The following is a 27,249-nucleotide window of genomic DNA, read 5'->3' on the forward strand; positions in this document are numbered from 1 at the left end:
GACAAGTGTCACCGGGACTCCAAGAAGGACGCCAAGTCCTCCAACCCCCCAAGAAGTCAACTCCCCGGCCCAGGGGGAAGAAGAAGAGGACGAAGATGACGCCAATCTAAGAACAAAGGCGCTCATCGATAACACCATCGCGTCCCTCAACAGGCTATTCCAGGCGGAAGGGGTGCCTGACAACCAAAACGCACCCACGGAGGATAGCCCTAAAGGAGTATGTGGGGCTGAGCTACCATCACTCGGCAAAGCCCCTGACTCCAAAACCAAGCCGTCAGCGGCAAAATCACCCAGTCCGCAGACGCCCAACAAGAAGAGGAAGCCTTCCCAAGCGGAAAAGACGGAGGAATGGCCGACTCTAAATGCGACATAAACCCAGCGACAGGCCCAGCCGATGCAGCAGCAGCAGCAACAACAACATGCGAAAGGGACCAAGTCAGACACTCCGTGCCCGGGACCATCAAAACCCCAGGCGAACGAGGTAGCGGCTTGGGGCCCTAGGAAAGAAGACCAAATGACACCGGAGGACTACAGGACTCTGTTCAAGGAAACCTATAAGAAGTACACGGAGGGGATCAACATCATTCCCCTGCCGGGACAAGTGGAAGAGCTCCAGAATAGAGTCCTCTCCCTGGTCACTTCCAACCTAAAGACCAGGGGGTTAGCCGGTGTCAACAAAGATGTCATGGTGGAGATGTTGATGGCCTTAAACATCCCGGCCAGCTACATCTGTCGTAGGAGCTTCGCCATGTGGGACATCCTGCTGCCTACCAAAGAAGAGGCAATCCGCCTTTCCAAGACGAACCTGAGCTGGCGAAACATCAAGCTCCAGCCAGAGTACTTGAACAAAAGGAGGACGAACGTCTCCATATTGAACGTCCCGTGCCATTTGGAGGCCAAACAGCTGAGGGCTATTATGAGCCAGTACGGAGACGTTGAAACTGTCTCCCCAGTCCGCGGTCAGCGCAATGTCATGACCGGGGACTATAAATTAACTATGGTCCTGGAAAGAGCCGAATTTGACAGGGTTCCAGCGATGCTGAAATTCGGGAAATGGACCCTGTCAATAATAGTGGAAGGCAGGAGACCACATTGCTGGCACTGCCGGAAGCAGGGACATATGGCCCGTGACTGTCCCAAGAAGCCACCATCAAGACCAGCTACCAAGGCCGCAGGAAGCTCCCAACCCTCGGCCACGGTCACAGCCGCTCCCGCGACGTCTGCACCGGCAACCACAACAGAGGGTGAATGGTCAACGGTCACCAGAAGGAATGGAAAAAGCAAGCCCAAACAGATGGTGACCGTAGACCAAACTGACAAGCCAGCCCCCATGGACACGGAGACTCCTCTCTCCTCGACCAAAAGGAAGTTACAAGAGTCAGAGGAGGAGGAGGTGGTGTCCGAGGAAGAGACCAACCCAGCAACTGAGGCATCTTCAGACGAGGTGTCCAGAAAGTCAAGGAGAAAGAAGAGCAGGAAGACAAAGGGGAACCCCACACCCCCTGAGAAAGACTTTTTCAAAAAAGCCGAGGCTGAATCCCCCAACCTACCATCCCCCTCACAGCCAAAGCAATCAACCTCCACCCAATCCTCATCCCCCAGAGACTCACAACCATCCCCAACACCCAACTCAACCCCTGCTCTTCCTCCGCCTCCTACACCATCCGAGAAGGAGAAAGCACCGGTTCGCACGGAGCGAACCAAGAAACTCCCCTTTCTACCCGGAAAGAGACTTTGTGAAACGAGTCGTCTGCCAGCAGCCCATGAGTTGAAGGGCAAGCAGAAGACTCAACACAACAAACTGAGGGATTTGGTGTACATTGGTTGTAACAATGTCACCGATCCCACTCAATTTCCAGACGCTCCAATGTTGACCACCTTTGTGCGAAAAAATAAAGACGCACGGACAGAATCCCTGTGGTCAATGTTGGAGGCAGCTAAGGAGGCCATACAAGGCCAAAAAATAATCGATATGGACCACCCTTCGCTGCTAAAATTAGCAGTGAAATGCGAAGGAAGGACTCCCATCTATGTCCACCCATCACTATACAGGGCACTAAAATTAATCTTTCCCCTGGATGTGGGAGGCGTGGCCAAGGATGGTCAGCCCGTAGAAGACTTACTCACCGGAAGCCTTGGTCAGGCCTACCACATCCTGTCTGCCAAGGATTTCAGACCCGTCTGTGACACTGCTTAAAGGTAAGTGAACATGACTTTAAACTTGGCTACATTTAATGTGAGGGGCATCAGGTGTCGAAGCAAGGCCTCGCGCGTTGTGAGAGACCTGGTGTCCCTTAAGGTAGATATCGCCGCTATCCAGGAGACCCACTTTATTTGTGACGAGGATTGTCAGGTGCTGGTAAACGATTACGATGTTTACTCAGCATATGGCAATACTTATAGTCGTGGAATCTCCTTGCTAGTGAAACGCACCCTGTCAGCGTCGGTGAATGTTGTTCACGCAGGCGAGGACGGGCGGGCGCTTGTTGTTGATGTTGCTGTTAATTGTAGTGTTTTTCGGATTGTTGCTGTTTATGCTCCCAATGCTGCTGTAGAGAGGGCAACCTTTTTTCGACGGTTGGAGGGCTTCTTAGTGGATCCGGAACGGTTAGTTTTAATGGGTGATTGGAATGCAATCCTTGATCCCAGTATAGATAAGGTCGGGGGGCTAGTGGGTCGGCGTGGTGTGACAGCACTCTGTCTGACCTGATGGCTTCGTGCGATCTCGTCGACAGATTTCGTCTTGATCATCCAGGGCGGGAGATGTGGACGTGGCATTCTGTAGTGCCTTCCCATCCAAGTACTTACTTGGATCGGATGTTAGTTAGAAGAGGCGATGTAGACTTCCTATCTTGCCCCACGTTCCACTTGTTAGGACACTCGGACCATAAACTTGTTATGGCCCGTTTGAACTTAAGTGCTAGGCCTAAACTGGCCGGATACTGGAAGTTTAACAGCTCCTTGTTGGAGCTGGAGGACTACCGGTTGAAGGTCACTGAGCTAATTCAGCGGGCTTTAGTGGGGGCGGTTACAGGGAGTAAGTGGTGGGTTAGTCTTAAGGCCAAAATTAGGCGCTTCTCTGTCAAGTATAGCCAACGCCTCGCGTTAGATAAGGCTGAGGCAAAGAGGCGCTTAGAGGATAAGTTGACCCGGGCGGTGGAAGGGGGGGATCCCCTAGAGTTAGCACTAGCTAAACAAGATCTCAACCGCTTGGCTAGCGAGCGGTATGAAGGTCAAGTAGTTAGGGCTAGGTTAAACAAAGTTTCTAACGAGGCTGTGAATGTTGACGCCGTTGAGCGTAAGGCTGCTTTAAGGCGCGGTTTGGATGGGTACATTCGTAAAGTATATAACCTGGAAGGACACGCTTTAGTATCGACTCGGGAGATCTGCGAGGGGTTTCGGGAGCATCTATCGGTGCGCTTCACCCAACTACCCAGGCTCAGGGTTGATGAGTTTGGCAGCTATTTGGCTGACTCGCCCCGCCTCACGGCGGCTCGAGCGGCTAGCTGTGATGGTCTTATTACTGAACATGAGGTCATTACTGCGTTGAAGCAGGTCGGCTATAACAAATCTCCGGGGCTTGATGGTTTACCCTACGAGTTTTACTTGAAGCTGTCGCCCATGCTGGTCCCTCTTCTGAAGGATATGTTAAACCATTGGTTTGCCCAGGGTTCCATCCCTGGACAGGTGACCAAGGGTGTGATCACATTGCTGAGGAAAGGTCAACGGCATGGTGGGAGGGAAAACTTTGATGATTTTAGGCCCTTGACTCTGCTAAACACAGAGTTAAAGATTTTGGCAAAGATTCTTGCGAATCGCTTGCAGGTTGTCATCACTGATTTGATCAAACCAGACCAGACTTATGCTGTGAAGGGGAGATCAATTCAAGACAATTTGCATTTGATACGCTCGATCATAGAGGGTACAGAAGACGACGCCGAAGCCGCGCTGATCAGTTTGGATCAGTCCAAGGCATTCGATAGGGTCGACCATCGGTTCCTAGGATCTGTGTTAGAGGCCGCCGGATTTAATCCGGACTTCCGCAAGTGGATCTTTGTTCTGTATGACAGGCCAACGGTGGCGGTGCAGATCAACGGTAAGCTATCGGAGTCATTCGCTGTCTCTCGGTCGGTGCGACAGGGTTGTCCGCTGTCGCCTCTGCTGTATGTCCTGGCGTTGGAACCCCTCCTTCGCAATTTAAGGGACGAGGCGGCTACACCAGTCCTGCGCGGAATAGCTCTCCCTGGAGGCACACGAGCTAGGGTTTCCGCGTTCGCCGATGACGTCACCGTGTTCGTGTCTTGCCTCACGGACATTCAAGCGGTGGTCGAGGCGCTCGCTCGATACGAAGAAGTAACAGGGGCCATCTTCAACCGTAGCAAGTCTGCTGGCCTGCGGTTGGGGGCCTGGACCGGGGTAAACTCGCTTCCAGGTATTTTCAGCTGGACCGATGGACCGGTCCGTATTCTCGGTGTCTGGTTTGGACCGGGACTTCAGCTGGAAAAGAATTGGTCGGAAGTACAGTCTAAGGTCAAATCGTCAGTGAAGACTTGGATTGGAAGGAAATTGTCCTTGAAGGGTCGGGCGGAGGCGTGTGCTACATACGTCTTTCCGCTCATCCTTTACCGTTTGTCTGTACTTCCTCTCCCTGCAGAACGCCTAACCCGCTTACAAGGGCGCCTCGATTCACTTTTGTGGAACGAGGGTAAGCACTATGTCTGCAGAGAGGTCTGTGTTCAAAGTCCGAGCGAGGAAGGCCTGGGTCAGCCCAGTCTCTTGTGTCATAGAAACGCCGAGAGATTGGCTTTCCTGGGTCGTTCGCTTGAAGGAGACGCTCCTTGGGTCCCTGTGGTTGAGAACTCGTTTCCCAATCTCAAACCCAACCCTTCGGTAGAAGGTCGTCGTAGACCGAAGGGGGAGTCCAAGTTCTTCTCCGAATGCCGGACCGCTCTTAGAGCTTTGCCGGGGACCAGTGTCCTCGATCAGCCAAGGAAGGAACTGTATCGGGAATTAGTGGAGGGGACCGTGAAGGATCCACTTTGTAGGCGGATGGGATGGTCGATGAAGGTTGTCCGTTCTCAATGGTGTTGGGCGCCGGGACGGGAGATTCTGAATAACTCGGAATTCTCCCTGACTTGGCGACTGGTCCGAAATGCGCTGCCCCTCTTCGACGAACTTTTCCGGTATAAAGAACATACCAGGCGCTTCTGTCCGTGCTGTGACGAACGCGAGCCCGAAACAATCGAGCACGCGTTTTTTAGTTGCAGCCGGATACAGCCCCTTTTAAAGTACGTCGAGGGGGTAACAGCTCGCATCGATGCCGAGTGTCCGCTCGATCTCAACGTAGGAACTTTTGTGTACAACATGGAGCCGCCGTTCCCCAGGGAGGAAAGTTTGGTTTTCCTGGCGATCCTAGCAGTAGCGCGCATGGTGATTTGGATCACGCGCCTCAAGTTGGTCCGCGAAGGGACATCTGTTCCGGATCGGGATCTGATCGTTTACTTTAAACATTTGCTTAAAGTAAAGATCAGATGCGATTGGAAGAGGTTGCCCAGAGTGGATTTTGACAAGAGGTGGGTGCACAGCACTAGTTTGTGCATCCGTCGAGGAGCCAGGTTTCAATTCGTGTTCCCTCCATGAGCATGGCACGGGCGGTGCTGAGTCCTTCGGAACCCATCCCGCCTTAGCATAGTTCAGTAAAGTGACTCTTGACTGGTGGTACAAACGAGATCCCACTCCCATTATTATTTTTGGTACTAGAGAACCTCTGAGTCTACCCACTCCCCTTTGCCACAGATTTGTTTTGAATAAATCTCAATCCTCCCTCACTACTCAGAGGTCACCGATCGACCCCTCCATCCGTTGCTTTATTTTCTCCCGCCTCCATTAAGGCTTCTTCCCCAAACCCCATTAGGGATGCCCTGCTTGTTTTCGGCTCCCCGGAAAACAGTGGGGGATCTAGTCACATAGAGTAGTACAGTAGCCTTACTAACAACCCATTAGTTATTATTCCTTATTTTCTTTTGAAATGAACATTTTGATAGGTTTTTTTTTTTTTTTTTTCCCACTCCACGAACTTTTTTATCCAAATAAATTCAAGAACTATTTTTTGTTTTTGCCAATGAAATCGAACTTTATTTTCTTACACATGCACACACACACACACCAAAAAAAAAAAAAAAAAAAAAAAAAAAAAAAATGCACACACGACATACAGAAATTATTATACAAATTGTAAATATGTTATTCTTTACACTGAACGCTGGGGTTCTTAGTTAGATTAGGCTCCACAGAGTGAATGAGGTATTTTGGTAAATGTTGCCAGTCAAGAGTAAGACCACAAAGTCTTCATGTCATTATAGTCACAAAGACCCTGTACCCTCCCCCTCCCAATTTCTTATAGGGCCTTGTGCCTAATTTTGTTGTTTGATTCTTTTGTTTTTTATAATTTTTTATTGTAATTACAATTTTTGACAACAATAAAATAAATAAATAAGATCAAAGTGTAGTATCTGTTCTTAGAAATAAAGCGGTTTCATCTTTCGCCCCCCCCTCCTCCCACTAACTCATAATATGCCTCTCACCTTCCTCCCTTTAAATAGAATTAGTTAATATACGAAAAATATATAATACGCATCTTTTTTCTTTACTTGGTCTTTTGGCTTAGATCAAAGTGTAGTATATGTTCTTAGAATTCAAGCTAATATACGAAAAATATATAATACGCATCCTTTTTTTTTACTTGGTCTTTTGGCTTTGCCTGAGCAGCACTCTGACCTGCCAGGCCAAAACTTTGTCTATTTTTGCTGCTCTCCTGTTGGATCGAGCAGACAGGGTTGGCTTTCTCGCTTCCGTTGGGGTAGTTAGTGGGTAGGGTGATGTGGGGTAGGGCGGGTGCTTCGTTTCTGCTCCCCTTTGTGGGCAGAGATGTCTATCCCCTCTCTCTCTTAATTGCGACGCGGCACTCTGACCCGCTAGCACCGGAGGTAAAAAACTAATTTCTTCCGAACCCATTCCTCCACCTCCACCCCCTCCATTCCCCTGGGTTTTCTTTTCTCCCCACTACACTTTGGCCCGTGTCAGCGGCCAGAGCTACCACCACGATTCCAGGCAGGCGGATCATACCAGTCCAAATGCGCAACATTGCACCGCTGGAAGAATCCCCGATGAAGGGAACCAAGCCCTCTCCCCCTAAGAAGGCAGAATGCGAGGTAGGGCCGCAGTTCACGGCAACCTTGCACAAGATCGACAGGGTAGGGCCGCAGCCCGCGGCGACCCATGAAGATGCAACTGTAGCACCCAGAAATGGTGCAACTGCTCCCCACGAGGGCAACCCACTGGGAAAAGCCCCTCCCAACATGCCGGGTGGGGAAAAAGCGGTGGATTCTGAGTCAGCGTCAACCAAAGACCCAGAACCATCGAAAATAGCAAGAGAACAAGTCTCTCCCGCTCCCCAAAAGGGCGACTCCCCTTCAGTGGAAAGGGAAGATGAGAGCAGCAAAACCGAGGAGCTGTTCTTCGCCACGATCGCCTCCATTCAGTCACTCTTCTGGAATGGAGCTAACGATCCGCCCTCCAATACTCCCCAAGAGGGCAATGACCAAAAGGAGGTAGCGAAGGAAGGGAGCAGCAACGTACCTGCCTGTGCCGACACAACCAAACGAGCAGGAACAGCACCACCCCCAGCCGCCACACCTTCTACATCATCTGCCGGAGACGCACCCCCAGGAGAGGAGGTACCACCAAGCCGCAAGGAAAGCCGTGCTCAGCAGCCTTCCAAGAGGAAGAAGGGAGTAACCCAGGGGGTCGGCCACAGCCAGGATACAAACGCATCAGTAGACTGGCCATCGCTGTCCCCCAACATTGAGACGAGCCAAGCGAACCCCAAACCCGGCCAATCCAACATTAAAGGAGCAGTACCAGCAAGCCCGCGCACGGAGCCAGCCAAACCCAAGCATAGCGAAAACACGGCATGGAGTCCGCAATCCCAAGAAGAGCAGCTGACACCCGAAGGCTACAGAGAACTGTTTCTCTCGACTTATAAAGAGTACACCAAGGGAAACATCATCCTTCCCCTTCCTGGACAAGTCGATGAATTGGAAAAACGTGTTCTCTCCCTGGTCACTTCAGACCTAAGAACCAGGAGCCTCACGGGAATCAACAAGGAAACCATGATTGAACTCCTTCTGGACTAAAACATTCCGGCCAAATACGTCTGCAGAAGGAGTTATGCAATGTGGGACGTGCTGCTCCCCAGCCAAGAAGAAGCTGCAAGACTGTCCAGGACGGACCGGAACTGGAAAAATATCCGTATCCAGCCGGAGCACCTGAACAAGAGAAGAGCCAACGTCACCGTGCTGAACGTGACATGTCACATAGGGACCAAACAACTGGGAGCCATACTCAACCAGTACGGTGACGTTGAGGCGGTAACCCCGGTCAAAGGCCAACGCAACGTATTGACCAAGGATTACAAGGTAAAGATGTCCTGAACAGAGCCGAATTTGACAAAATTCCGGCGATGCTCAAGTTCGACAAGTGGACAATGTCGGTGATTGTGGAGGGAAGAAAGCCACAGTGCTGGCATTGTCAGAAACAAGAACACATGGCCAAGGACTGCCCAAAAAGAGCCCTGGCCAAGGCCCCGGAAAAAACACCAGCTAAGGCGATGACTGAGGCAGTCCCAACCAGAGTGCCATCAGCGGCTCAGGCTACCTTAGCAGCAGAGGCTGGATGGTCGACGGTCACCAGGAAGGGTAAACCCTCCAAAAACTTACCCAAGCAAGTGGTGATCAAAGACCATCCCGAAAAAGCCACTAGTGTTTCGGCCATGGAAGTGGAGGCACCCTCTTCCTCTGGCAAGAGGAAGCGACAAGAGTCGGAGGAGGAGGAGGAGGAGGAGGAGGAGGGATCATCCGAAGAAGAGGCCAGCCAACCCGAAACGACCAGCAACACTGTCACAAAGACTACAAAGGAGGAGAGAAAGACGAGGAGGAAGAAGAGCCGGAGAACCAAAGTCATCTCCCCAGACATTACCATCATTGAAACCCCCCTACTCCCAACCCCCATTCAACCAGAACCAAAAAACCCCTCCCCACCAAGATCTCCCAAGAAGTCATCCCGGTACCCCTCTGGAGACAGTGTAAAGGGGATGGAAAATAAACCCAATCCCCGAACTCAGGACACTCCTCAAAGTCCTGTCACCACCCCTACCCCTATTCTTCCTCCTCCTCCTCCGCCTACTACTACCAAAGAAGGCCAGGCCACTGATACAAAAGTCCGTACAGAACGAACTAAGAAGTTTCCCTTCCTGCCAGGAGATAGGATATGTGAAGCGGGCTCTCTGCTACCAGTTCCGGAGTTGAAAGGGAAGCAGAAAGCACAGTACGAGAAACTCCGGTACTTTGTACACATCGGGGCGGAGAACATTACCAACCCCAGAAACTTCAAGGACGCGCCGATGCTGACAACTTTTTTTTCGGGAGAACAAAGACTCCAGAACTCAAGCCCTCTGGAATATGCTAGAGGCAGCGAGGGATGCCATAAAGGGCCAGCAGCTGGTGGACATGGAGCATCCCTCGCTCAGAAAAATAAACATTCAGTGTGAAGGCAGAATCCCGATCTACTGTCATCCTTCCTTCTACAGGGTGTTAAAATTAACCTTTCCCCTGGACGTGGGAGGCGTGGCTAAGGATGGACAGCCTTCTACGGATTTACTTACCGGCAGCCTTGGCCAGGCCTTCCACGTCCTCACGGCCAAGGATTTCAGACCCGTCTGTGACACTGCTTAAGGTAAGTGAACATGTCTTTGAACTTGGCCACTTTTAATGTGAGGGGCATCAGGTGTCGAAGCAAGGCCTCGCGCATTGTGAGAGACCTGGTGTCCCTTAAGGTAGATATTGCCGTTATCCAGGAGACCTACTTTGTTTGTGACGAGGATTGCCAGGTGCTGGTAAATGATTACGATGTTTACTCAACATATGGCAATACTTATAGTCGTGGAATCTCCTTGCTAATGAGTCGCACCCTGTCAGCGTCAGTGAATGTTGTTCACGCAGGTGAGGACGGGCGGGCGCTCGTTGTTGATATTTCCTTTTATAGCAGTGTTTTTCGGATTGCCGCTGTTTATTCTCCCAATTCTGCTATAGAGAAGGTTGGAGGGCTTCTTAGTGGATCCAGAACGGTTAGTTCTAATGGGTGATTGGAATGCAATTCTTGATCCCAAGATAGATATGGTCGGAGGGGCTAGTGGGTCGGTGTGGTGTGACAGCAGTCTGTTTTACCTGATGGCCTCGTGCGATCTCGTCGATAGATTCCGTCTGGATCATCCAGGGTGGGAGATGTGGACGTGGCATGCTGTAGTGCCTTCCCATCCGAGTACCTACTTGGATTGGATGTTAGTTAGAAGAGGCGACGTAGACTTTCTATCTTGCCCCACGTTCCATTTGTTAGGACACTCGGACCATAAACTTGTTATGGCCTGTTTGAACTTAAGTGCTAGGCCTAAACTAGCCAGATACTGGAAGTTCAACAGCACCTTGTTGGAGTTGGAGGACTACCGGTTGAAGGTTACAGAGTAATTCAGCGGGCTTTAGTGGGGGCGGTTACAGGAAGTAAGTGGTGGGTTAGTCTTAAGGCCAAAATTAGATGCTTCTCTGTTCAGTACAGCCAATGCCTCACGCTAGATAAGGCTAAGGCAAAGAAGCGTTTAGAGGATAAGCTGACCCAGGCGGTGGAGGGGGGGACTCCCTAGAGATAGCATTAGCCAAACAAGACCTCAGCCGCTTGGCTAGCGAACGGTATGAAGGTCAAGTAGTTAGAGCTAGGTTAATGAAAGTCTCTAACGAAGCTGTTAATGTTGACGCTGTTGAGCGTAAGGCTGCTCTAAGGCGCGGTTCAGACAGGTATATTCGGAAAGTACATAACCTGGAAGGACGCGCCCTAGTATCGACTCGGCAGATCTGCGAGGGGTTTCGGGAGCATCTATCGGAGCGCTTCACCCAACTACTCGGACTCAGGGTCGATGAGTTTGACAGCTATTTGGCTGACTCGCCCAGCCTTACGGCGGCTCAGGCGGCTAGCTGTAATGGTCTTGTTACAGAACATGAGGTCATTACTGCGTTGAAGCAGATCGGCTACAACAAGTCCCCGGGGCTTGATGGTTTACTCTACGAGTTTTACTTGAGGCTGTCGCCCATGTTGGTCCCTATTCTGAAGGATATGTTCAACCATTGGTTTGCCCAGGGTTCCATCCCTGACAGGTGACCAAGGGAGTGATTATGTTGCTGAGGAAAGGTCAACGGCATGATGGGGTGGAAAATTTTGATGACTTTAGGCCCTTGACTCTGCTAAACACAGAGTTAAAGATTTTGGTAAAGATTCTTGCGAATCGCTTGCAGGTTATCATCACTGATGATCAAACCAGACCAGACATGCTGTGAAGGGGAGATCAATTCAAGACAATCGCTCGATTATAGAGGGAATAGAAGACGACACCGAAGCCGTGCTGATCAGTTTGGATCAGTCCAAGGCGTTCGATAGGGTCGACCATCGGTTCCTAGGATCTGTGCTAGAGGCCGCCAGATTTAATCTGGGCTTCCGCAAGTGGATCTTTGTCCTGCATGATAGACCGACGGTAGTGGTGCAGATCAACGGTAAGCTGTCGGAGTCATTCACCATCTCCCGGTTGGTGCATCAGGGTTGTCCGCTGTCACCTCTTTTGTACGTTCTGGCGTTGGAACCTCTCCTTCGCAAGTTAAGGGACAAGGCAGCTACACCAGTCCTGCGCGGAATTGCTTTACCTGGAGGCACATGAGCCAGGGTTTCCACGTTCACTCATGACGTCACCGTGTTCGTGTCTTGCCCCACGGACGTGGTCGAGGCGCTCACTCGATACAAAGAAGTCACAGGGGCCGTCTTCAACCGCAGCAAGTCTGTCGGCCTGCGGTTGGGGGCCTGGACCGGGGTAAACTCGCTTCCAGGTATCTTCAGCTGGACCGATGGGCCGGTCCGCATTCTCGGTGTCTGGTTTGAACCGGGACTTCAGCTGGAGAAAAATTGGTCGGAACTATATGGCAAGGTCAAATCGTCGGTCAAGACTTGGATTTCGAAGGAAATTGTCCTTGAAGGGTCGGGCGGAGGCGTGTGCTACATACGTCTTTCCGCTCATTTTTACCGATTGTCTGTACTTCCTCTCCCTGCATAGCGCCTAACCCGCTTACAAAAAAAGCGCCTTGACTCACTTCTGTGGGACGAGGGTAAGCATTATGTGTGCAGGGAGGTCTGTGTCCAATGTCCGAGCGAGGGAGGCCTGGGTCAGCCCAGTCTCTTGTGTCATAAAAACGCTGAGAGATTGGCTTTCCTGGGTCGTTCGCTAGAGGAGAATGCTCCTTGGGTCCCTGTGGTTGAGAACTCGTTTCCCAATCTCAAACCGGACCCCGCGGTAGAAAGTCGTCGTAAACCGAGGGGGGAGTCCAAGTTCTTTGCCGAATGCCGGAGTGCACTTAGAGCTTTGCCGGGGACCAGTGTCCTCGAACAAACTAGAAAGAGACTTTATCGGGAGTTAGTGGTGGGTATCGCAAAGGATCCTCTTTGTAGACGGCTAGGTTGGTCGATGGAGGTTATATTTATAAGTACAAAAAAAAATTACTCTTAAAAATATTTAGCAATGAGAGGAACGATACCTATATTCACAAAAAAACAAAAGCAAACGGCCATTTTTTTTAGTATTAGTAACAATATGATCTCCTAATTCTGTTTAGAGAGGGGGGGGTTAAAGATGTGCTCGCTTGAATTCTAAGAACAGATACTACAAAAGACCAAGTTACTGTATTATATAGTGTAATTTCCTACCGAACATTATCTTCTATCAAAAAAAGATTCATATTATATATTTATCATGGACTAAATTGAGACAAGATGTCATATTCGAAAATTCACATCGCTAAACTGCTGATTCCAAATTCTGAAATAAAAACATTATTTAGAAAGCCATTCTTAGTATTGGGAGGTGATGTTTTTTTATATCTTCTATATTTACACCTAACAATTTCTTAATTCTTAGTATAAGGCAATTTAATAAGTCTTAATGTAAAAATAGGGATAGTATTTTACTATTATGGAATACGGACCGTGCTGAAATAAAAATATTATTTAGAAAGCCATTATTAGTATTGGGAGGGGGTGTTTTTTATATCTTCTATATTTACACCTAACAATTTCTTAATTCTTAATATAAGGCAATTTAATAATTCTTAATATAAGAAGGGGGTAATACTTTACTATTATAGAATACGGACTGTGCTGAAATAAAAACATTATTATTTGGAAAGCCATTCTTAGTCTTGGAAGGGGGTGTTTTTTATATATCCTGTACTTAAACCTAACAATTCTTAACATAAGGCAATTTAATAATTCTTTATATAAAAAGGACGATGGTATTTTACTATTATTGAATACGGACTGTGCTGAAATAAAACTATTATTATTTAGAAAGCCATTCTTAGTATTGGGAGAGGATGTTTTTTTATATCTTCTCTATTTACACCTAACAATTCCTTAATTCTTAATATAAGTCAATTTAATAATTCTTAATATAAAAAGAGTGGGGTGGGAGATATTAAGTCAGTCCTGGAAATGACAGAAGAGTTAACATTACTATATTTCATGTATAGTTTCAAGAGTAGGGTGGAGGATATAAAGTCAGTCCCGGAAATGGCAGAAACCGTTTGACAGTTAACATTGCTATATTTCATGTATATTGTTAAGAGTGGGGTGTGTGTTATTAAGTCAGTCCCGGAAATGGCAGAAACTGTTATGAGTTTACATTGCTATGTTTCATGAATATTATTAAGAGTTGGGTGATCGATATAAAGTCAGTTCCGGGAAAGGCAGAAACCACCTACGGGTTAACATTACTATATTATATGAATATTATTAAGAGTGGGGGAGGGAGCGGATATTAAGTCACTCCCGGAAATGCCAGAAACCGTTTACATGTCAACAATACTATGTTTCATGTACATTATTAAGAGTGGAGTGGGGGTGGGATATTAAGTCAGTCCCGGAAATGGCAGAAAGCGTTTACGAGTTAAAATTACTATATTTCATGTATATTTATAAGAGTGGGGTGGTGGATATTAATTCAGTCCCGGAAATGGCAAAAACCGTTTAAAAGTTAACATTGCTATATTTCATGTGGGGTGGTGGATATTAAGTCAGTCCCGGAAATGGCAGAAACCGTTTACGAGTTGACATTTCTATATTTCATGTATATTTTTAAGAGTGGCGTGGGGGATATTCAGTCAGTTCCGGAAATAGCAGAAATTGTTTATGAGTAAACATTACTATATTTCATGTATATATTTAAGAGTGGAGTAGTGGATATTCAGTCAGTCCTGGAAATGGCAGAAACCGTTTACGAGTTTACATTGCTATGTTTCATGAATATTATTAAGAGTGGGGTGGGGGATATTAAGTCAGTCCTGGAAAAGGCCGAAACTATTTACGAGTTCACATAACTATATTTCATGTATATTTTTGAGAGTTGGATAGGGGATATTTAGTCAGTCCCGGAAATAGCAGAAATCATTTACGAGTAAACATTACTATATTTCATGTATATTTTTTAAATTTGTGATACAAAATACTTAATGTAGACTATTAAAGTTAAGCAACGACGAGCTTGGTCATTATCAGATGAGGAACTACTTGGGAATACAGAATGTTTTATGTAGATCACCAAAGTTAAGCAATAATTAGCTTGGTTATTATGAGATAAATATCTGCCTAGGAATACTAAGTGCTTTATGTAGATCACTAAAGATAAGCAACATGGAGCCTGGTCATTATCAGATGGGTGACTACTTGGGAACACCAACTGCTTTATATGGATCACCAAAGTTAAGTAACAATGAACTTGGTCAGTATAGGAGTTTGGAATACAAAATGCTTTATGTAAATCACCAAAGTTAAGCAACAATGAGCTTGGTCATTAACAGATGGGTGACTACTTAGGAATACAAAATGCTTTATGTAGATCACAAAAGTTAAGCAACAATTAGCTTCGTCATTATCAGATGGTTGACTACTTGGCAATTCAAAATGCTTTATGTAGATTACAAGCAACAATGAGCTTAGTCATTATCAGATGGGTGAATACTTGGGAATATCAAAGGCTTTATGTAGCTTAACAAAGTTAAGCAACAATGAGCTTGGACATTATCAGATAGGTGACTACTAGGGTATACAAAATGCTTTATGTAGATAACCAAAGGTAAGCAACAATGAACTTGGTCATTATTAGATGGGTGACTACTGGGGAATACAAAATACATTGTGCGGATAACCAAAGTTAAGTAACAATGAGCTTGGTCGTCATCAGAGGGGTGATTATTTGGGAATGCAAAATGTTTTATGTTGATCACCAAAGGTAAGCAACAATGGGGTTGGTGATTATCAGATGGGTAACTACTTTGGAATACAACATACTTTTTGTAGCTTACCAAAGTTAAGCAACAATGAGCTGGGTCATTATTTGGTGGTTGACTTATTGGGAATAGATAATGCTTCATGAAATTAAGCAACAATGAACTTGGTCATTATTAGATAGGTGACTACTTCAGAATACAGAATGCTTTATGTAGATCACCAAAATTAAGTAACAATTAGCTTGGTCATTCTCAGATGGTTGACTACTTGGAATTACAAAATTCTTTATGTAGATCACCAAAGTTAAGCAACATTGTCTTGGTCATTATCAGATGGGTAACTACTTGGCAATACGAAATGCTTTATGTAGATCACAAAATTTAAGCAATAATAAGCTTGGTCATTATCAGATGTGTAACTACTTGAGAATATCGAATGTTTTATGTATCACCAAAGTTAAGCAACATGGAGCCTGGTCATTATCAGATGGGTGTCTATTTAGAACACCAAATGCTTTATGTAGATCACCAAAGTTAAGCAACAATGAGCTTGGTAATTATAGGATCAGTAACAAGTTGGGAATACAAAATGCTATATATAGATCACCAAAGTTAAGCAAGATCTTGATCATTCTCAAATGGCTGACTACTTAGGAATACAAAATGGTGTATGTAGATTACCAAAGTTAAGCAACAATGAACTGGGTCATTATCAGATGGGTGACTAATTAGAAATACATAATGCTTTATGTAGATAACAAAAGTTAAGTAAAAGTTGGAGATCATTAGACTGGTAACTCCTTGGGATTAGCAAATGCTTATATAGATTATATAATATATATTATCTAAGTTAAGCAAAAATTAGCTTGGACATTATCAGATGGGTGGCTATTTGGGAATACAAAATGTTTACTGTAGATTACCAAAGTTAACAAACAATTAGCTAGGTCATTATCAGATGGGTGACCACGTGGGAATACAAAATACTTTATGTAGATCACCAAAGGTAAGCAACAATGAGCTTGGTCATTATTAGATGGGTGACTACTTGGAATAAAGAATGCTTTATGTCGATCACCAGAGTTTTGGGAATACAGAATGCTTTATGTAGGTCACCAAAGTTAAGCGACAATAAGCTTGGTCATTAATTGATTGGTGACAACTTGGGAATACAGAATGCTTTATGTATATCACCACAGTTAAAGCTAAGCAACAATGAGCTTGGTCATTATCAGATGGGTGATTACTTGGGAACACCAAATGCTTCGTGTAGATCACTAAGTTTTAGCAACATGGAGCCTAGTCATTATCAGATGAGTAACTACTTGGGAACACCAAATGCTTTATATAGATCACCAAAGTTAAGCAACATGGAGTCTGATTATTATCAGATGGGTGACTACTTGGGAACATTAAATGCTTCATGCAGATCACCAAAGTTAAGCAACATTGTCTCAGTCATTTTCTGATGGGTGACTACTTGGGAATACAATATGCTTTATGTAGATAACCAAAGTTAAGCAACAATGAGTACAGTCATTATCAGATGGGTGACTACTTGAGAATACAGAATGAATTATGTAAATCACCAAAGTTAAGCAACGATAAATTTGGTCATTATTAGATGAGTGACTACCTGGGAATACAGAATGCTTCATGTAGATCACTAATGTTAAACAACATTGTCTTGGTCATTATCGGATGGGTGACTATTTTGTAATACAAAATGCTTTATGTAGATCACCAAAGTTAAGCAACAATGAGCTTGGTCATTATCAGATGGGTAACTACTTGGGAATATTTCATGTATATTTTTTACAGTGGGGTGAGGGATATGCGTTTGCAAGTAAATATGACTATGGATTGATGTGTTTGTAATGAAATAAACAGCTTAGACAATGTCTCAAAGTTATTATTTTAGTAAAGGGAGGAGGCGATAATGTGGGTTAAATCATGAGGAATGGTTGTCGAAATTAGTTACATATCCAAGTATTATGAAAAATAATGCAATGTGAATTGCTTGATTGGTGTGTTTGTAATGAAATAAACAGCCCAGATAATGTCTCAAAGTTATTATTTTAGTAATAGGAGGCGATAATGAGAGTTAAATAAAAAAAAAAATTATGGTAGAAATTAGTAACATATCCAAGAATTATGCAAAATAATGAAACGTGAGTTATTTTATTGGTGTGTGTGTAATGAAATAAACAGCCCAGACAATGTATGAAAGTTTTTATTTTAGTAAGAGCGGGGTAATAATGTAGTTTAAATCATGAAAAATGATTGTCAAAATTAGTAACGTATCCAAGAATTATAGGACTCAACGAGATAGGCCCAAATATATACTAGCAGAATACCCAGAGTAACCCAGGATTGAATGAGATGCATGCAATCTATGCTAGCAGATACATGGGCGCTTGGAAACCAATGAGATAGATGCAAATATATACTAGCAGAATACCTAGCGTTGCCTGGGATTGAATGAGATTGATTTAAATATATACTAGCAGAATTCCTTGCGTCGCCCAGGATTTAAAGAGATTAATGCAGATATATACTAGCAGAATACCCGGCATTGCCCTAGATTGAATAAAGTAGGTTAGAATATATACTAGCAAAATACCCAGAATCGCTTGGGATTGAATGAGATACGTGGAAATTTATATTAGCAGAATAACCTGCATCACCCTGTATTGAATGAGATAGGTAGAAATATATAGGATTTAATAATGCAGGTGCAAATAAATACTAACAGAATACCTGGCATCGCCTGGGGATTAATGAGATAGGTACACATACAGAATAGATGAATACTTGGTGCTGCCCGGGATTGTATTAGATAGCTGCACTTATACACTAGCAGAATACCCGGCATTACTCAAGGTTTAATGAGATATGTGAGATAATTTATTTGTAATATCCCCGGTGTTGTATATTACCCGTCCTTGCAAAGATAAAATTATTCCATATACATGCTGTAAATTACCTACCCTAGGTAAGATACAATTATTTCATATGTGTAATACCCGTCCTAGGTAGGTAAAATATTCTTTTGCTCGAAATAGCAAATGATACATAGACATTAAAAATTCCTCTCTCCTAAGAATAACAAATATATTCAAAATCAAATTCAATTTTCTCATTGTCTATACGGTCCCGAGCAACGCCGGGTAGCTCTGCTAGTTGTTTCTAAGAGAGCAAAGTCAAAATAATCCTTATAAAGCCATTGCTTTCCTGGAACAGTATTTTTCACATCAGAAAGTTAGGTTGATGTTAGTTTAGAAGTCAATTTCTAAAAGTTGTCAAACACATGCCCATTGTGTAAAATGGTTGTAAAATTGATGATGATAAGAAAGCAATGATTTATCAAACAAAAATTCAAATTTTTTCATTCTTTTAAAACTTGCATTGTAGCTTTACTTAAATAACAGTATTTGTAAAATAATAACCTGGGCTAAATTGGGCTTATATTTTGATGAAATATAGATTTTTTAGTAGTGGCTCCATTTATATGTCAAGCCCGGTACTTATTACATGATGTCTTACAAAACAGCACAAAAAGTAGTCTCAATTGGTGTGCATTCTACAAAACCCCAAACAACATTTTTCTGTCTCTTTTATCTGTTGTTTCAAACAACTTACAAAACAATTATGGATACTCAATTTCTCCTAACAGAGGAAACACTTTTCTTTCACTAGAACATTCTCATATTCTTGGAACTCTCCTTCTTTACAAACACTTTATTTCACATTGTCTTAACAGGGTTAATAAAAAATATTTATTTTGTATGTATAGACTTTGTAATTCTTTTTTCTTTTGATAAGTTCCTATCTTCTACAATGATAGAAGTAATGTTGTAAGTTTGAATACAATTATCAACCATTTCAGCGTTTAACTTCAAAATATGAATAGGCATAGATTCTTTGCAAATAGAAGTTTGAAAACGAGTCAGATAGTTTTCAATGTATACGTCTAGGAAGTGTACTTGTGCGTTCGTTGAGTGTCATGTATATGTTTCATTAGACACTGTATCTAGAAATCCATAAAAGTCCTATTCATCTATCCAGGCCTTTATCACTGGGGACCAGAATTAGCTTTTAAGGAAATACTCACATTCATTGGCTAGGGATGAAAAATAATGGAACAAAGAGATAAAGTAATGACTATTCAGCCCCAAAATGTCATTGGCTGGATTGTAATGCAAACATCCATGTGTTCTCTAAGAAAGATGTAGAAAGTTGTGTTCAGCTTTTTATACTACACACTGGCTTTCTCTGATTAACTGAAAGAAATTTTGTTCAATGAAGAGTTCTTATGCAAAGATCAAATTGGTTTGAAGATTTGAGTGACAGCGGTTCTGGCATCCTGATTGGCTAAAGGGCCGAATGAGAGAAAAAGAAGAAGATTTAGCTCCCGCCCCCACAATATAAGCAGCAAGTTTTGAGAGACTGACACAGAGACCGACAGACACGGAGTGACATCTGCTCCCCTGAGCTCGAACGAGCGAAAAAGCACCTCATCGATTGACCCTGCCGACGCGTAGCCATTTAGTCTTTATCGAAAACGAAAGAACTTTGCAGTTAACAAACGGCCAGTCCCTAACTTATTAGTGAAATGCAAAACGACGATTGTAACCTTTTATGAATAACAAGGAATTTTGAATCAGAAAAAAAACAAAAACAAATATTGACTTGTCTTTTTTTAATTCGTTTTGCATGCTTGCAGAAACGCTCGACAAGTCTCTTTCAGGTACTGGCCGCTGACATTCTCATCAGAAGACACAAGGAACAATCGGGGAACAACCACCACTAGACGACACGCGGGTGACGTAAGTGTTACATATATATATATATATATATATATATATATATATATATATATACATATATATATATATATACATATATATATATATATATATATATATACATATATATATATATATATATATATATATATATATTGGGAGATATAAGTGAAAAAGTCATAGACAAGGGGCTGTAACTCTTACATGACTTGAGGGTACATTAAAAGGATCACACCAATATCAAGGTTAAGACGTCAACATGATTGATTTTTATGACTTAACCCGATTTTGTTTGTATTAGTGTAGAGTTGAATGTAATAATCAAAGAGGAAAGCGCCCCCGTGTGTGTGTGTCGTGCGGTCATACAACTTACCTTCAGATGGGATCTGAGAGAAAAATTAAAGATGGCAGCCATGGATTTATAAGGTGTAGTCTCGTGGAATCTCACGAGATCTCATCTTCCACTGCACATGTATGCAAATGGAATGGGGTCAGTTTTCTGATAAAATGTCTGTTGGCAGAGGCAGTGGGGAGAGACGTGCTGGAAGTTGAGAGAGAAAGTTGTCAGTGATGAATTCTAGCTGGACTTTTGCGTATTGTATTTGGTTTATTTTGTTTTGCTGTTTACCAGCCCATTTAACGTCAATTAGTGATACTGGTCTCTCATTTGGCTCTTGTTGGTCTGCTGCTTCCATCTCATTATGTCTACTTGTTTCATTGTCTGGGGTGAGACTCTATCTCAGAGTGGTTGCAGATGGTGCCTCTTTGCTGTTGCATTTGGAAAGAGTGTTTTGATCATAGTGTTTGGCATATAAAACAAAAGTTGTGGTGGTATTGCTGTCTGTTTGCATTTTTCACTTCGTACGACCGACCAGTCAACCTTTTCCTTACTGTGGCTTCCTTGCATTCTCTTGCATGAAGTCTTAGAGGTTGGACACAGACATTGCTGCCCACATGAAGTTGGTTCAGTTTTCTGCCTTTGTCCTGTTGCCTCAGCTTTTTATCTTCTTTCTTTTGTGCCTCATGATGCGAGTAAATGTAGCTGGGCTTCAGCAACACCTCTATGGTTGGTACTGTTGCCTTTGTTCATCGTCCTAGTAACTTTTGTGCTGGACTAGTATTGAGACCCTCGGTTGGTATATTCTACATGTTTAGTAGTCCAAGTAGTAGGTCCTTTCCCAAGGTCTTGCACTTCTGCATTAGATGCTTCATTATTTTCACAGCCGCCACAGCAGCACCGTTTGCTTGACTGTTGCCAGGGGATATTGTTTCATGATTAACACCCAATATTTTTCAAACTTTCGAAATATGTTAGATGAGAATTGGGGTCTGTTATCCGAAATAAGAATGTCTGGTATACCATACCTGGCAAAATGGCCTCTAAGATGACTGATCACTGCATCCGAGGTTCAGTTGTTTAGCTTGTCTACTTCAAAGAACTGCTATGCTGGTCCATCATGACTAGATATTCACTTCCACCCCACGAGAAAATGTCAGCAGCAACTCGTTGCCAGAGTCCCTTTGGTACTTCTGTGATTTTGAGTGGCTCTGCTGGTTGATGATCTGCATATGTTGCGCAGGTGGAACAGGCTTGGATGTATTTCAGCAGACATACCTGGCCAAAATAACACCTTCCTTGCTCTTCAGATACAAGAGTTTATGCCAGTGAGATATTTTTATTTCATTTCCGCTCTCAAAGAACAAGGTATGACTACTCTTTGTCCTCTTAGTATTAGTCCATCTTGTGCTGTCAACTTGTCCCTGTAGCCAAAGAAGGGTTTTACTGAATCAGGCAACAGTCTTTTGTTGCTGGGCCAGCCTGTTGCAATAACCCCGGCTAATATCTTCATGATAGGATCCTTCAGTGTCTTGGATCTGATCTCAGAAAGCCTGTGGTCTTTAATGGGGTACATCATTAGATTATTTACCGTCATGAGCTCTTCTGCTTTTGGTTTATCTATAAGCACACTTAAGAGGGTGTCTGCTAATGGGATTTCTTTTCCTGGCTTGTATCTGATAGAGAAATCATAATGTAGAGCCGTTTAGCTGCTTTTGCTAGTGGCTTCTAGCAGATCGACACAAGTGGTTTGTGGTCAGTGAGGACATTCACTTTCCTTCCATGCATATAATGGTGAAATTTTTCCAGACCATACACAACTGCAAGCATTTCTTTTTCAATTTGGGCATATCTTCCTTCGGTGTCTGATAGGGAATAGCTTGCATAGGCGACTGGTTGCCCTTGAATCAGGGCTGCTCCCAACCCATACTCACATGCATCATTTTAAAGTGTGAATTCGTTAAGTCGGTTGTAGTAGGATAGCACTAGCACTTTGCTTATCATGTCTTTGGCCGTATTGAAGGCTAAGTGCTGTGCCTCTGACCATGTCCATGTGACATTTTTTTGTTAAGTCATGGAGTGGCTTTAAGATTGCCATGAAGTTGGGGATATATTTCCCAACATAGTTTATCTTGCCCAGAAATCTTCACATATCTCCAATAGCTTCTGGGTCCGGCATGTCAGTCACAGCTCTGACTTTTTCTAGGTCGACTATTATACTCTCCTTGATGATGCGATGCCCCATGAAAATGATAGCATCTAGGCCTGTTTTAAACTTTTCGGGTTTTAGCTTTATTCCTATTGTCTGGCATTTTTAGAGAAGGCTGTGGAGTCGTCTGTCGTGTTCCTTCTGCTTAGTTCCATAAACCACCAGGTCATCAGTAATGACGATTCCTTTCATTTCCTGGAAGTGCTCTACCAGCTTCCTTTGAAATATTTCAGCTGTTGAGTTTAGACCAAACAGTAGTCGATGCTAACGGTATCGGCCAAAACATGTTTAGAATGTGGGTAAATTGTTGGAGACTTCATCAAGTTCAATATACCAATACCCTGAAGATAGATCTGCCTTGGTGAATATCTTTTCATTCCTCATGTCGTGGAGAGTATCTTCGAGGATAGGCATGATGAAGTGTAACATTACTCCAAAAATGTGTTTTTAAAAGAAATTTTTTTTTTATATACAATTTGTATTCAATTTTGTTTGAATTAGATCTTTTTGGAAATTTTTTTCTGCTGCTAAAATAGGCATTACTGTGATATTCATTTACAGCATAAAAAAGGTGATCGCTTATCTCCCTCTCACTACAGGCCAATAAGTCTCCTGTGCATCATGAGTAAGTTGCTGGAATCTGTGTTAAATAGAGAAGTAATCAACCATCTCAGCAAAAATAATCTTCTTAGTGACACGCAATATGGTTTCCGTTCTGCTAGATCAACAACAGATGTACTTACAGTTACATCTCACAGGATTAGCAAATCTTTCGACGGAAGCTACCTTTCTAGGGCAATTGCTCTTCACATATCAAAGGCCTTTGATAGAGTATGGCATAAAGGTTTACTTCACAAAATCTCCAGCTATGGTATAGCTTGAAATGTCTTCTCAATTATTAAATCATTTCTCTCTGATGGGTTCATAAGAGTAGAGGTTGATGGGCAGAAATCAGAAACTCACAGTATTAATGCTGGAGTCCCTCAGGGGTCCATCCTGGGCCCAACTCTTTTCCTGATCTACATTAATGATCTTCCAAATCACATCCTTACATCATTCGTAGACATTTATACTGATGACACTACTATCTATGGTAGCACATCTAAGACCTTAAACGACCAAGTTCTCTCCGATTCTCTCTCCTCTGATCTTAAGCAAGTGATACAAAGGGGAAGGAGGTGGCTTGTTACTTTTAATGCATCTAAAACTAAGCTTTTATCTTTACATCATCAACGTTCTGATCCCCATCTGGCATCAATTGAAATGAATGGCTCTGGGAGGCCTCATGTTTTGACAAGCTTCTGAGCTTGACCTTTACTCCTGATCTGAAATGGAACACATACATTAAATCCCTTGCCAAGGCCGCTGGAAAAATGATGGAATCCTTCTATCGATCCAGTAGATATCTCACTGCTGATGCAATTCTCTATCTATATAAGAACCAGGTACATCCAAAGATGGAGTACTGTTGCCACATTTGGACAGGAGCTGCTAGAAAGGACTTATCCTGCCTTTATAGCGTTCAAAATAGACTTTGTAGCCTCGTAGGGGATGTCCTTTTCTCTTCCCTGCAACCTTTTTCTTATGGAAGAGATGTTGCGAGTTTGTCTCTGCTTTATCGTTATTTTCATGGCAAGTGCTCGAATGACTTCCAATCTATGGTCCCCACTCGCCAAACTTTCACAAGAAACATCCGTCTAGCAGAAAACACTATCAATAATTTCCCCCACTCTTTATCTGTGCCTAAACCTAAACATAGATTCTATGAACAAAGCTTCTTTCTTAGAACTGCATGCCTATGGAATTGTCTCCTGCTTTCCAGCTGACTACAATATGGTTGTCTTCAAGTCTAATGTAAACAAGTTTTTGATGAGGTGTTCCATATAAGTTAACAAATTTACTGAACTTCCATTACTAACGATTAATATATTGTCCAATTGTCTACTGTACACTCTTTAACCCTTATCTTCGAGTGGCCTCTTGGCCTTGATAAGTGGTGATGCCTATGTAAAAAAAAACCTTGTAAAAGTAATCGAATTTCAAAGAAAGTAAAAATTTATCCTAACCCTTTCAACTACTTTCAACTAACTTTAGAACAACATTTCAGACACATTTGGTCATTATAACAAAATCCTACATTTCATCCTAGGAGCAACACTATCACAATTGTACCATCTTTAGAGGAAGTAGTTCCTATTTTCATCCTAAATATTAAGTCCTCCTACCGCCCCCAGTCAAGACCGGGAGAAAATATACACATTCTACAGATATTGTGCTTGCACACTTTGTAATTGGATCATAAACTCATAGACATAACATACTCTTTCCATTTCCCAATTCAAAAATAATAAATTTTCCCTTTGCAAATTCTGCCGATTCTCATTGGCTGAGAGCTGACAATTTGATTATTCTGGAATCTACATCTTAATACATAAACGAACACTCCAGAACTTTTCAAATGTGGTGGCACTCTCCACGAGAAGTAATCATTTTAAAAAAACAAATACAGACATAATAACCACTCATAAACAGAAAATTAAATACTGATAACCTTACATTTACCTATGCACACATTAACAACATTCTACTACCCCCCCCTCTCCCAAACAAATCCTGAAAAAAATATGTATGGCTACTGTTGTATATTTTTCGATTTTGGAGCAGCTTAGTGAACCTTACACGATGCTATTTTTTGTTTTCTTTTACTTTGTTTTATAATGGGCCGTTTTTTATTATCTTTATTTTACTTTTTTTAAATGTACTTTAAATATTGGCGATTTTAATTGCTTACATATTTTCCTACGATTAGCTAGATTTCAATCATATTACTTATTTTGTCCGCATTTTGTTTTTATAACTCAGTAACTGCTTAAAAATAAGTCGACAGCCCAATATTTTATGCAGGTAGGTTTTAAACTAAATTACTTTTCCTATGAAACCAATTATTTGCTATTTGTTTTATTTTAGACCAACTATACTTTCTGCGCACTATTTTGTTTACTTATCTTTTCTGGGCTCATTATCGACACTTCACATACATTAACTTTGTTTACGTTTTTTTTTGTATGTAAAATTTAAAATCGTGAGAAAAATCTAAAATCATTAAATTATAAATCAATTTTGTTATCATAAAAATAAAATTATTAGATTAATTTTAATTTGCAAAAGAAAAAACATTGCGAAAAATCCCAAATCAATGAATTATCAATAAATTTTGTCATAAAAATGATTATTGTTTTATTTTGATAATATTTATTAAAGAAAAATATGTTTTCTTTCATTAAAATTAAATAGTATACACAAATTATGTCGAATGTACATAAATAATTTTTTATAGTGACAAAATTTATTGATGTTTTGCTGATTTTGGATTTTTTAGTTGTCGTATTTTGTTTTGCAAATTAAAATGAATCCAATCATCCTTTTTTATGACAAATGTATTGATAATTTATTGATTTAAAATTTTTCAATCCATGTTTTTTTTTCTTTTAAAATCAAATATAATTTTTAGATCAATTTACCAAATAATGATCTTTTACAAAATTTATTTACATTGGATAATTTTACATTTTTCTTTTAATGTTTTATATGCAATTAATTTTACTTCTTCTGTTAAAAATTATAATCAATATAATAATCGTTTTCATAATGAGAAAATTTATGAATATTTAAAATCTTAAAAAGTGCAACAAAATGACAATTACATTTTCATTTGTGCATAAGGCACATCTGATTGAGTGTAAATAATTTTTTTTTTTAATTCTAGTGTCTTCCTTTACAGAAATTTTGTAAAAATCTATGAAAAACACTGAATGTTACAAGTCAATAAGCAGCAAAGACAAATATAATAAAAAAGATATGAAAATAGTGCACTGAAAATGAATTCTGTTCATATTGCATGAATCATATTATTTTATTTAAAAATCGACTTTGAAACTCAACCAAATTATGTGCACCATTGATCATTAATATTTAATGAAATTTGATTCAAAGATTATACTTAGAAACTTGCACATAAATGTATGAATACAAACTATTTGATGCCCTCATGTTCATATTTATACATTTGCTTTAGAATGCTGTATTTGTGACGAAATAATATATACTGACAGGATGTGATTAAATAAAAATTCAGAGCTTCAAAACAAAATTATTATTATTATTATTGATTAATTTAAAATCAGATTTCCGGTAAAATCTTAAGTCATAAATTTCAACACGTGTTGAGGGAGAATGAAACATTAAGGCAAATAAATAAAAACAAACAATTTTTTTTTTTTATTCAAGCAACTATCAGAAAGAAAATTTTAATTTATTGTCATTTATTGTTTAATTTGTTGCATTCATTTTGGTCAATATTTTTTTATTTTGGAGCTGCAATTATAAATATCAAATTTGCAAAAAATAAAGTCACTCATACTCTCATATCATACAAAAAATGAGCTCTCCACTCCTTGGCTCTGGCCA

The 27,249-nt window shown here is 42.1% G+C and overlaps 1 protein-coding gene across 5 annotated transcripts in view; it reads left to right on the forward strand.

The window, feature by feature from the left end:
* Positions 1–27,249, forward strand: part of LOC145256763 (ethylmalonyl-CoA decarboxylase-like) — a 62,316-nt gene that overhangs the window by 20,753 nt on the left and 14,314 nt on the right. The window lies entirely within an intron of this gene.

Source organism: Euprymna scolopes, chromosome 3 (genome assembly GCF_053919585.1).
Source record: "Euprymna scolopes isolate OS-2025 chromosome 3, ASM5391958v1, whole genome shotgun sequence".
Classification (NCBI taxonomy): Eukaryota; Metazoa; Mollusca; class Cephalopoda; order Sepiida; family Sepiolidae; genus Euprymna; species Euprymna scolopes.